This window comes from Melanerpes formicivorus, unplaced genomic scaffold, assembly GCF_026170545.1.
Source record: "Melanerpes formicivorus ecotype bairdi unplaced genomic scaffold, bMelFor1.0.p_v2 SCAF_61, whole genome shotgun sequence".
Taxonomy (NCBI): domain Eukaryota; kingdom Metazoa; phylum Chordata; class Aves; order Piciformes; family Picidae; genus Melanerpes; species Melanerpes formicivorus.
Genome location: NW_027142413.1, coordinates 4135538 through 4147633, shown reverse-complemented (window position 1 = coordinate 4147633; position 12096 = coordinate 4135538). Strand labels below are relative to the sequence as shown.

At 57.7% G+C, this 12096-nt stretch overlaps 1 long non-coding RNA gene across 1 annotated transcript; it reads right to left on the bottom strand.

Moving 5' to 3' along the window:
- Window positions 1–6184: 6184 nt before the first annotated feature.
- Window positions 6185–7642, bottom strand: LOC137453094 (uncharacterized). The gene is made up of 3 exons (XR_010990251.1): window positions 7199–7642; window positions 6465–6553; window positions 6185–6375 (listed from the first exon to the last, which is right to left on the bottom strand). It is a non-coding gene; the product is annotated as an uncharacterized lncRNA (long non-coding RNA).
- Between the last annotated feature and the right edge of the window lie 4454 nt (window positions 7643–12096).

Below are 12096 nucleotides of genomic sequence, written 5' to 3'. Positions count from 1 at the left end.
AAGGCCAATCAGATCCTGGGCTGCATCAGGAGAAGTGTGGCTAGCAGGTCGAGGGAGGTGATCCTCCCCCACTACTCAGCCCTGGTGAGACCCCACCTGGAGTACTGTGTCCAGTTCTGGAGCCCCTATGACAAGAGGGATGTGGAGGTGCTGGAACGTGTCCAGAGAAGGGCCACGAGGATGATCAGAGGGCTGGAGCACCTCTCCTATGAGGACAGACTGAAGGAGTTGGGGCTGTTCAGTCTGCAGAAGAGAAGGCTCCGAGGTGACCTAATTGTGGCCTTCCAGTATCTGAAAGGGGCCTACAGGAAGGCTGGGGAAGGACATCTCAGGATATCAGGTAGTGATAGGACTAGGGGGAATGGAATGAAGCTGGAGGTGGGGAGATTCAGGCTAGATGTGAGGAGGAGGTTCTTCACCATGAGAGTGGTGAAACCCTGGAATGTGTTGTCCAGGGAGGTGGTCGAGGCCCCGTCCCTGGGGGTGTTTAAGAGCAGGCTGGATGAGGCTCTGTCCAGCCTGATCTAGTTTGGGGTGTCCCTGCCCATGGCAGGGGGGTTGGAACTAGATGATCCTTGTGGTCCCTTCCAATCCTGAATGAAACTATGAAACTATGAAACCAGAACTGAGGGGACTGCAATCTTTGCAGCTTCAGCTTTCCTTCTCTGCTACTTCTTTTTTCAGATGGATTGTTTTTCAAAGGGACTGCTGGACAGCAGAACAGGATGGATGGCTGGGCCCCAAGAGCGGTGGGGAACAGAGTTAAACCCAGCCGGTGGCCGGCCGGGCACGAGTGGTGTTCCCCAGGACACCCCTTGTGAGAGAGTGAGTCCAGAGAAGGGCCACAAAGCTGGTGAGGGGTCTGGATAACAAGCCTTAGGAGGAGTGGCTGAAGGAACTGGGACTGTTTAATCTGCAGAAGAGGAAGCTGAGGGAATTATGGCGTGGTCTGGCTTCAGCTCTCAACTACTTCCACGTTGAGCAAGGACAGCTTGTACTCACAGAAGGCACTGGCTGCTTGGGTTCAAGGTTCCTGCAGAGCTCAGGCTATCTCTCTTCATTAGTGAGGTCGTCCTGTCACCTAGGCAGAGAGAAGAAATGCAGCTATGAAATGAGACCACTGGAATCGTGAGACTCGTTCTGTGTGAGACTCCAGGAGAATCCAAACCTAACCTTGGAGCTGCCCTGAAGAGCTCCTCTTTGGAAAAGTCTCGCTGCCGGGCCCCACAAACCCCACACCCTCTGTCAGCAAACCGGATGTACGAGCTGAAGAGTGTCGACAGAAACTGTACGTGGACAGCTCAGGAAGATCCTGCCAGTCCCAGCACACCAGTCCTGGAATGATCAAAGAAAGTCCGTTAACAACTGTCTGTGTGTCTGCTCATAGCTTGAGGAGAACCCCCCAACTCCTACAGGGCCCCCACAGATTCCCCAACTTAGATGCCCACAAAACCCCTTTGGAGGCACCCAAACCCCCCATCTGATACGCCCAGCTCCGTTTTAGGTACCCCCAGACGCTTCTAATGTCCCCAGACCCGCTGGTGGACCAGCCCAGAACCCCCTGACACTATCCCAGACCCTTTCAGGGGGCTCCACACCCCTTCTAGATGCCCACAAAACCCCTTCACATGCCAAAAGAAACCTTTACCTGCCTCCAAACCCCATTAGGGGGCCACTCAGACCCCTTAGCAGCGGGTGGCAGCAACCAAGTCTGTTGCTCTCACCAATTAAACCTGGATGTTAGGAAGAAGGTCTTCATAGAATAGAATAGAGCAGGTTGAAAGAGAGATTGGCCTTTGGAATGTGCTGCCCAGGGCGGTGGTGGAGTCACCATCACTGGAAGTGTTTAGAAAGAGACTGGATGAGGCACTCAGTGCCGTGGTTTAGTTGATTAGATGGTGTTGGAATGGAATGGACCGGACCAGGTTGGAAGAGACCTTCAAGATCATCGTGTCCAACCTATCATCCAACACCACCTAATCAACTAAACCATGCAACCAAGCACCCTATCCAGTCTCCTCCTGAACACCTCCAAAGATGGTGACTCCACCACCTCCCTGGGCAGCCCACTCCAATGGGCAATCACTCTCTCTGTGCAGAACCTCTTCCTAACCTCTAGCCTAAACCTCCCCTGCCACAGCTTGAGACTGTGTCCTCTTGTTCTGGTGCTGCTTGCCTGGAAGAAGAGACCAATCCCCACCTGGCTACAACCTCCCTTCAGGGAGTTGCAGAGAGCAAGAAGGTCTCCCCTGAGCCTCCTCTTCTCCAGGCTAAGCAACCCCAGCTCCCTCAGCCTCTCCTCACAGGCCTGTGCTCCAAACCCCTCCCCAGCTTTGTTGCCCTTCTCCGGACTCCTTCCAGCAACTCAACGTCTTGCTTAAACGGAGGGGCCCAGAACTGGACACGGGACTCAAGGTGTGCCCTAACCAGTGCCAAGTGCAGGGGCAGAATGACCTCCCTGCTCCTGCTGGCCACACTGTTCCTGATATTGGCCAGGTTGCCAGTGGCCTTCTTGGCCACCCGTGCACGCTGCTGGTCACGACCAGAAGACAGGGATCAGAAGAGTCTTTGGCCAAGCTGTAAACCACTTCCTAACATCCAGCCTAAACCTCCCCTGGCACAGCTTGAGACTGTGTCCTCTTGTTCTGGTGCTGCTTGCCTGGGAGAAGAGACCAACCCCCACCTGGCTACAACCAGAACTGAGGGGACTGCAATCTTTGCAGCTTCAGCTTTCCTTCTCTGCTACTTCTTTTTTCAGATGGATTGTTTTTCAAAGGGACTGCTGGACAGCAGAACAGGATGGATGGCTGGGCCCCAAGAGCGGTGGGGAACAGAGTTAAACCCAGCCGGTGGCCGGCCGGGCACGAGTGGTGTTCCCCAGGACACCCCTTGTGAGAGAGTGAGTCCAGAGAAGGGCCACAAAGCTGGTGAGGGGTCTGGATAACAAGCCTTAGGAGGAGTGGCTGAAGGAACTGGGACTGTTTAATCTGCAGAAGAGAAAGCTGAGGGAATTAAGGTACGGTCTGGCTTCAGCTCTCAACTAGTTCCACGTTGAGCAAGGACAGCTTGTACTCACAGAAGGCACTGGCTGCTTGGGTTCAAGGTTCCTGCAGAGCTCAGGCTATCTCTCTTGATTAGTGAGGTCATCCTGTCACCTAGGCAGAGAGAAGAAAATGCAGCTATGAAATTAGACCACTGGAATCGTGAGACTCGTTCTGTGTGCGACTCCAGGAGAATCCAAACCTAACCTTGGAGCTGCCCTGAAGAGCTCCTCATAGCTTGAGGAGTACCAGAGCAGGAACAATTCCCAAAAGGTTTTCACTGCATTCCTAGGGCACTTGAAGGATTGCCCTGGCTGTAGTTAATACCTAGAAATTCCTCTCAGAATCTTTGCAGCACAGCAAGGAAATTGAGGGATGGGAAGGCAATATGTACTTACACGTTAGGCAAGAATTGGCTTTGCAAACTAATCTCTCTAACTGTTGGATATGCACTGAACTTCCTCGAGGCCAAATGAGGACCCCTTTATTTGGGGAAGCCTCAATGAATTGGACTTGGGGGGCATCAGACTGGGTGACTACATCTGAGAGTACCTTCCACAAGTGTCAGCATGGGAAAGATGGCTCAGAAAGCCTGGGTCCAAAGTTTGCCTTAAGAAAATATAGTATAGGAATATACTGTTGGCTGTGAGAAAGGGGGGAATTGACGAACAGAAAAGTCTCATTAACAGAACCACAGAGTTGATAAGAATTTTCCGCTTGTTAGCTGAAATGCTGGGACGCAGGGAGGGGGAGAGGGGTTGGCAGACAGCCTTTGGATAGAGAAGGAATAACAGGAATTGTCAGTGATTCACTTCTGTTAGTCCTGGACAAGATGCTCTTTTGTATACGATAAAGGACACCTGCATGATATGTGTACTTCTGCTCTTTTAGAGAGATAAGCTTTGTATAGATAGGCAGCATCTGGACCTCTGTCATTATAGACAGATAACTTTTTGTATAAAAGTTTGCCCAAACCTCTCTGAAGACACACAGCTCTTTTGAAATGATCCTACCTGTGTCAGGCGCCAGAATAGAAGCACGATACAAGAGACTTACTGAGTCTCTTGTGTGTCTTTCTCTAAGTCATTATCAACGCTGTTTGCAGCACAAACCCAAACCCAAACCCACCCCGAGACACCCCCAGCTCCCACGGCAGCCTGCAGAGACCTCCCAAAGGGTCCGTCGGAGGTGCCCAGCTGCCTCTCCACGACCCTTGACCCTTTCAGATGGCCCCACCAGAACTTTACGTATCCCCAGACCCTTTGAGGTGTCCGCAGACCTCCTCCGTCACCCCCAAAAGCCCTGCCGATGGCCCCAGACCACCTTCAGACGCCGGAAGGAACACACCTGGGAGTCCCGGGCCGGCAGCGACACCGGAAACCGCACTGCGAGCTCCCCGAATGCGCCAGCACCCCTTGCCACGCCAAAGGACGGCGGTTCGCAGGCACCCTGGGGCACAGAACGGCGTCAGGCACCGAATCAGGGCTCTCCGCGACCGCCCCGGCTCCAAAGCTGCTCACCGCGGCGCCCGCCCCCCCGGCCAGAAAAGCGGGGCGCAGCCCGCGAGGAGGGCGCGTGCGCGGGACCGGACCCGCTGCGGCGCAGGCGCCGTATCCATAGCGACGACCAGGACGCTGCCCCCCTGGCGCGAGCAGAGCCGGGCTAGAGCGCAGGCGCCGTATCCATAGCGACCACCGGGACGCTGCCCCTCTAGCGCGAGCAGAGCCGGGCTAGGGCGCAGGCGCCGTATCCATAGCGACCACCGGGACGCTGCCCCCCCTGGCGCGGGCAGAGCCGGGCTAGGGCGCAGGCGCTGTACCCATTGCAGCAGTGTCATTACACAGGCGGGGCGGGACTGAGCACTTCCCTGGGCGTGGGCAGCAGCTCGGCTCGGCCCTGCTCAGAATCTTTTCTATTTACATTACAAACCACAACGCGCACACCCCACTGTTTTGAATTTGCATGACACAGGCTCTGCTTATAGCTCAAGCCCCTCTGTGGCTTCTGTTTTTCAATTCTCTAAGCCTTTAAAAAGGGCAGACAGGGGTCGTTTCCAAAGCCTTCTTACGCACCATCACTCCAACCCCTGCCTCTCCAGCTGCAAACCAGAGGTTTGGCTCTGCCTCGCCTCACCCCCGTGCTTACAGTTTTGAAGATTTCGTGGTCCCCTCGGAGAATTTTCAGCACTTTAGGGGGGTGCCCCCAGCCCTCGCTCACCTGCTCCTCTGCTGCAGCAGCCTCCTCCCCCACGTGGCAAAACCAGCCCACCCACAATCCCCCCACTCCCTTTGATTCACCCCCAAAAATGTCAGAAAATAAAGCAAACTGCCCAGCCAGCACCTTGGTGAGGTCAGAACCGCCTTGGTACCCCCAGTCCCGTTCACATGTCCCCAGACCCCTTTTGTCACAATCTGAAGCCCTGGAGGTGCACCTAGCTTACCTTTAGATGCAGGGGGAGCCGAAGCTGGGGCCTCCCAGGGCTGCAGGTACACTAAAACCCAGAGTGAGACCTCCCCAGCTCCTGCAAGACCCCAAAACCTGGAACCCCACAGAGATGCCTGACCCTAAACCCCACCACCTCCCCCCAGTCTCCATCAGGACCCTGCAGAGGCCCTCAGAACCATTCAGATACCCCCAAATTCCCTTTTCATACCCCCCAGGCCCACTTTAGATAACAGCAGACCCCTGTAACAGACTCCCAACACAGCAGGTCTGGGGAGGTCCTCCACCTCTGCCTGGGGAGCAGCTTTGCTGAGCTCCCTTCCAGGCTTTTCCCATTCCAAGAAAAAACAACACACCACAAGCACACACAAAGTTTTAATTGAGAGAGACACAGTTGATATTTCTATTTCCAGTTCAAACCCTCTGTGGCCTGCTCAGGCTGTGCTTTTCTATTCTGGAAGCATTTCAAGGTAACAGAGATCCAGGGGGAGTCAGGTCAAAGCCTTGCTGCATACAAATCACTGTCCTGCAAACAGCACCGCTTTTCCTCTGCTGGAACACCTCACACTCACACTTTCCCAGGGCTTTCCCTCCCCTCCAAGAACGTTCTGGCATTTCAAACATTCAGGTCTGCAAGCAGCCTTTGTGGGAGACTGCCCCCACCCCTCCCTCACTGCTCCTCTGCTGCACCCTTACCACCCCCAAGTGGCATCACAGAAGGAAAGACAGCTGAGCGGCTACGCTCCTCTTCTTTTTATCACCCCGAGCTGGGGACAGCCTTCTGGGTAAGGTTTCCACCTTCAGCAACTGGCTGAGCTTTGCTCTCATCCACTAAACCCTTCGGTGGTTTCAGCTTTCTGAGCCTGTGTTGGCACAAGTCCTCATCAGGGCACTGCAAACAGAGAGAGACAAACCTTTCTCCTGTCCAAGAGATCCAGGAAGAGGATGGCTGAGCAGACACTTCTAAAGAAAGTAACTCACCTAAATCTCACATTTGTCCCAAGTTTGCAACAAAAAAACACTCTGTGAACAACAGAGCGGTGCTCCCACGGTGGTCACCAGCTTGCAAGCTACAGCAGAAATAAAAACCTTTTTATTACAGAAGAACTGGCAAAATTTTACAGACAAATAAGTGCTGTGATTGAGCTAAACTGTTCCCTGAAGAATCCCCCCGGTGTTTAGGAGGGTTAAAAAGTGCAAAGAACGTCCACAACAGATGCTTAAGCCTAGAAACAAGCCAGGATGCCTGCAAGGGAAGGAGCAGTTGCTCCATGTGAAGACATGATGAGAAGCTTTGGAGAGTTTGATTTGAGTCTGCCCTCTCACCTGATTGCCTGGCACGTGGACTAACTGAAAACTGGTCCTTAGTGTCCCTGCTGAATACTGCTTCCATACCACTTAAAATTTCCTTCCAACTCATTAAAAGCACGGAGGCATCACATAAGAGCAACAGAACAAAAATTATTCTCTCCCAAAGAAGAGGATCACTGGGAACACAAATTCACCCTTACACCTGTGGCATGTTCACCCTGAGCACAGAAAAGCTGTCCAGAATCGAAGCAAAATGGACTTCAAACGGACACAGTAAGAGCTGCGTGGTACCTCAACCATTTTGCACTAGTGCAAGTGACAATCCACATGGAAGAAGGATGGGATTCTTCCACAACAGGACTGCAGCTCATTATGCCAGGAGACATAAACAGGCAAAAAATCACCTGAGGCAGGCCTTTGATACAGCTTGTGGCAGCTGAAGGCTAGTCTGAGTGTGCTTTCCACATGAAGAATATCTGAAGGAGCAGGACAAGAAGTGATGATACACAGCAGTGCTACGTTCTGTCTGCCTTGACAAAGATTGCCAAAAGGACAAAAGAAGGCCTCGGTAGTGCCAATTCCTCCCTGCCCGAGGGAAAGAGGGATGCCCCCAGCCGGCCCTCCTGGCTGCAGCACAACACCACCTCTTCAGGAGCCCAGGGACTGACCTCAACCCTCTAAAGGTTTGTTCCTGTTAGCTGCCAAAAGCAGCCTCCCCAGCCCTGCTTACAGGGACCTGGGGCTGCTGCTGGGGACAGAAGGGGACAGAACGGCACAGAAGGCTCCATAACTCGTCACACAGGCCCCGAGTGCGGGGCTGTTAAGCTGACAGGGTGCCAAGGGAACAGGCTGCCATGAAGGCAGAGACCCAGGCCCTGAACTACAGGGGGGTCACCTTGCTGCAAGACGACTTAAGCGGCTTCGCTGTGTCCATCCAATCAAAGGAGGGGCAAGCCGAGCTCCCACCCCACTCGAGGCCAAGGAGACTGCCGTGGAACCGCCCAGAGCCCCTCTTTCCCTCCTGGGAAGCCTAAGCTAAGCTACAGCCTTTTCTAAGGGACCTAAAGGACAAGCAGACTCAGGCACACAGAGGCAAGAGGGGCCACACACACAGCCCTTCCCAAGAGAGGGAGCAAGCTCTGGGCAGCCACTGGTGGGGCAGGCATCCTTAACCCCGAGCAGGAGAGCAGAGGGTCAGACCTGGCCCCCCCGGGGATGCATGCAGGTAGAGGGGCCTCAGGATGCCAATCGTTGTGACATGCCCCAAGTACAGGGCGTCACGCTGGCCAGGCCGCCAGCAGCCGAGAAACTGTTTAAAGGGCCCTCCCCTGCTTACAGGGGGGGCTGGGGTCCAGGCAGCTACACTTCCCCCCATACGGGCCGAGACGCCGGCTCGGACCCTCCTTACAGGGTTGCCAGTCTCCGTGCAGCCAAGGAGCTAGGTGGCAAAACGCCTACAACAGCAAAAGCAAAGACCGAGCCCTGCTTACAGGGAGGTCGCCCAGCACAAAGCCAACCAGGGCACCCTAACGGTGCTGGCAAAGATCTTGTGTTACCACAGCCAAATTGAGAGGGAGGTCTCATTGCCCAGGGCGCCTTTCTCCTGTCCTGCTCTTCAGCCGGACGCCGCTCCTCTTGCCTCGCCGCCTCTTGCCTCCGCCGTATGTTGCCTCGCCGCCTCTTGCCTCCGCCGTATGTTGCCTCGCCGCTCCGCAGCGGGCCTCTTCTTCCTTCTGTGCCAGCCACTGCCAAGGAAGGAGGACAGAGTTAGGCCTCAGTAGTGCCAGCTGCTCCCCGCCCGAGGGAAAGAGGGAAGCCTCCAGCCCCGCAGGCAGCTCCCCATGGGCACCCCCCGGCCAGCTACCCGCCCGCAGACACCCCCAGCTCTGCAAAGTCTTCCCGCTTTCGCTCGACTCACCCAAGCGGCACACGGCACACTTCCGGTCGGGACCGCAGACGGGCGCCGCAGCAGACGCCCTGGGCAATGGAGCTGGGCGTGCAACGCAGCGGCCAGAGCGGCTGCACGACCCTGCTTACAGGGGGCTGGAGCCGCCGCTGGCATTTCAAAGCGCCCGGGATGCCAGGGCACTGACCGGGCCCTGACTTACAGGGCGGCCCTGGTCCCAAAAGGCCCACGGAGGCTCCTTCTCTCCGCTTCAGGGGCATCTTGACCCACACCCCGCTAGCCGGGGGAGGTGCCCCACACAGGCTGCCAGCTGAGCGCAAAGGCACTCGGACCCCAACCCCTCTTACGGGCGGGTCGAAACCCAGGGAGCTGAGAGCTTGGCCTGGCCCCGCAGCTACAGGAAGACAGCAGCCAGGCAGTGGGGCATCACGGCCAAAGGCCGGGGGGCTGTGGCCCCAGCCCCGAAGACGGGGTGGGGCGGGGGGGAACAACACGCTAAGATAAGCCCCACACACTCCCTGGCCCCATGCCTCTGAAAGGCCGGGACCAGATCTACCCGCCCTGATTACAGGGGGGGTCCCTCCTTGAACCTCCCGCCGGACACCGGCAACACACTTCCCTGCCTACAGGGCGGTCGCTCTCGGCCCGGCACTCCCAAAAAGCCCCACGGAGAGCCACGGGCTCTGGCCTGCGCCCACTTACGGGCCGGCCCTCCTGGCTGCAGCACAACACCACCTCTTCAGGAGCCCAGGGACTGACCTCAACCCTCTAAGGGTTTGTTCCTGTTAGCTGCCAAAAGCAGCCTCCCCAGCCCTGCTTACAGGGACCTGGGGCTGCTGCTGGGGACAGAAGGGGACAGAACGGCACAGAAGGCTCCATAACTCGTCACACAGGCCCCGAGTGCGGGGCTGTTAAGCTGACAGGGTGCCAAGGGAACAGGCTGCCATGAAGGCAGAGACCCAGGCCCTGAACTACAGGGGGGTCACCTTGCTGCAAGACGACTTAAGCGGCTTCGCTGTGTCCATCCAATCAAAGGAGGGGCAAGCCGAGCTCCCACCCCACTCGAGGCCTCCAAGGAGACTGCCGTGGAACCGCCCAGAGCCCCTCTTTCCCTCCTGGGAAGCCTAAGCTAAGCTACAGCCTTTTCTAAGGGACCTAAAGGACAAGCAGACTCAGGCACACAGAGGCAAGAGGGGCCACACACACAGCCCTTCCCAAGAGAGGGAGCAAGCTCTGGGCAGCCACTGGTGGGGCAGGCATCCTTAACCCCGAGCAGGAGAGCAGAGGGTCAGACCTGGCCCCCCCGGGGATGCATGCAGGTAGAGGGGCCTCAGGATGCCAATCGTTGTGACATGCCCCAAGTACAGGGCGTCACGCTGGCCAGGCCGCCAGCAGCCGAGAAACTGTTTAAAGGGCCCTCCCCTGCTTACAGGGGGGGCTGGGGTCCAGGCAGCTACACTTCCCCCCATACGGGCCGAGACGCCGGCTCGGACCCTCCTTACAGGGTTGCCAGTCTCCGTGCAGCCAAGGAGCTAGGTGGCAAAACGCCTACAACAGCAAAAGCAAAGACCGAGCCCTGCTTACAGGGAGGTCGCCCAGCACAAAGCCAACCAGGGCACCCTAACGGTGCTGGCAAAGATCTTGTGTTACCACAGCCAAATTGAGAGGGAGGTCTCATTGCCCAGGGCGCCTTTCTCCTGTCCTGCTCTTCAGCCGGACGCCGCTCCTCTTGCCTCGCCGCCTCTTGCCTCCGCCGTATGTTGCCTCGCCGCCCCTTGCCTCCGCCGTATGTTGCCTCGCCGCTCCGCAGCGGGCCTCTTCTTCCTTCTGTGCCAGCCACTGCCAAGGAAGGAGGACAGAGTTAGGCCTCAGTAGTGCCAGCTGCTCCCCGCCCGAGGGAAAGAGGGAAGCCTCCAGCCCCGCAGGCAGCTCCCCATGGGCACCCCCCGGCCAGCTACCCGCCCGCAGACACCCCCAGCTCTGCAAAGTCTTCCCGCTTTCGCTCGACTCACCCAAGCGGCACACGGCACACTTCCGGTCGGGACCGCAGACGGGCGCCGCAGCAGACGCCCTGGGCAATGGAGCTGGGCGTGCAACGCAGCGGCCAGAGCGGCTGCACGACCCTGCTTACAGGGGGCTGGAGCCGCCGCTGGCATTTCAAAGCGCCCGGGATGCCAGGGCACTGACCGGGCCCTGACTTACAGGGCGGCCCTGGTCCCAAAAGGCCCACGGAGGCTCCTTCTCTCCGCTTCAGGGGCATCTTGACCCACACCCCGCTAGCCGGGGGAGGTGCCCCACACAGGCTGCCAGCTGAGCGCAAAGGCACTCGGACCCCGACCCCTCTTACGGGCGGGTCGAAACCCAGGGAGCTGAGAGCTTGGCCTGGCCCCGCAGCTACAGGAAGACAGCAGCCAGGCAGTGGGGCATCACGGCCAAAGGCCGGGGGGCTGTGGCCCCAGCCCCGAAGACGGGGTGGGGCGGGGGGGAACAACACGCTAAGATAAGCCCCACACACTCCCTGGCCCCATGCCTCTGAAAGGCCGGGACCAGATCTACCCGCCCTGATTACAGGGGGGGTCCCTCCTTGAACCTCCCGCCGGACACCGGCAACACACTTCCCTGCCTACAGGGCGGTCGCTCTCGGCCCGGCACTCCCAAAAAGCCCCACGGAGAGCCACGGGCTCTGGCCTGCGCCCACTTACGGGCCGGCCCTCCTGGCTGCAGCACAACACCACCTCTTCAGGAGCCCAGGGACTGACCTCAACCCTCTAAGGGTTTGTTCCTGTTAGCTGCCAAAAGCAGCCTCCCCAGCCCTGCTTACAGGGACCTGGGGCTGCTGCTGGGGACAGAAGGGGACAGAACGGCACAGAAGGCTCCATAACTCGTCACACAGGCCCCGAGTGCGGGGCTGTTAAGCTGACAGGGTGCCATGGGAACAGGCTGCCATGAAGGCAGAGACCCAGGCCCTGAACTACACGGGGGTCACCTTGCCACAAGACGACTTAAGCGGCTTTGCTGCGTCCATCCAATCAAAGGAGGGGCAAGCCGAGCTCCCACCCCACTCGAGGCCTCCAAGGAGACTGCCGTGGAACCGCCCAGAGCCCCTCTTTCCCTCCTGGGAAGCCTAAGCTAAGCTACAGCCTTTTCTAAGGGACCTAAAGGACAAGCAGACTCAGGCACACAGAGGCAAGAGGGGCCACACACACAGCCCTTCCCAAGAGAGGGAGCAAGCTCTGGGCAGCCACTGGTGGGGCAGGCATCCTTAACCCCGAGCAGGAGAGCAGAGGGTCAGACCTGGCCCCCCCGGGGATGCATGCAGGTAGAGGGGCCTCAGGATGCCAATCGTTGTGACATGCCCCAAGTACAGGGCGTCACGCTGGCCAGGCCGCCAGCAGC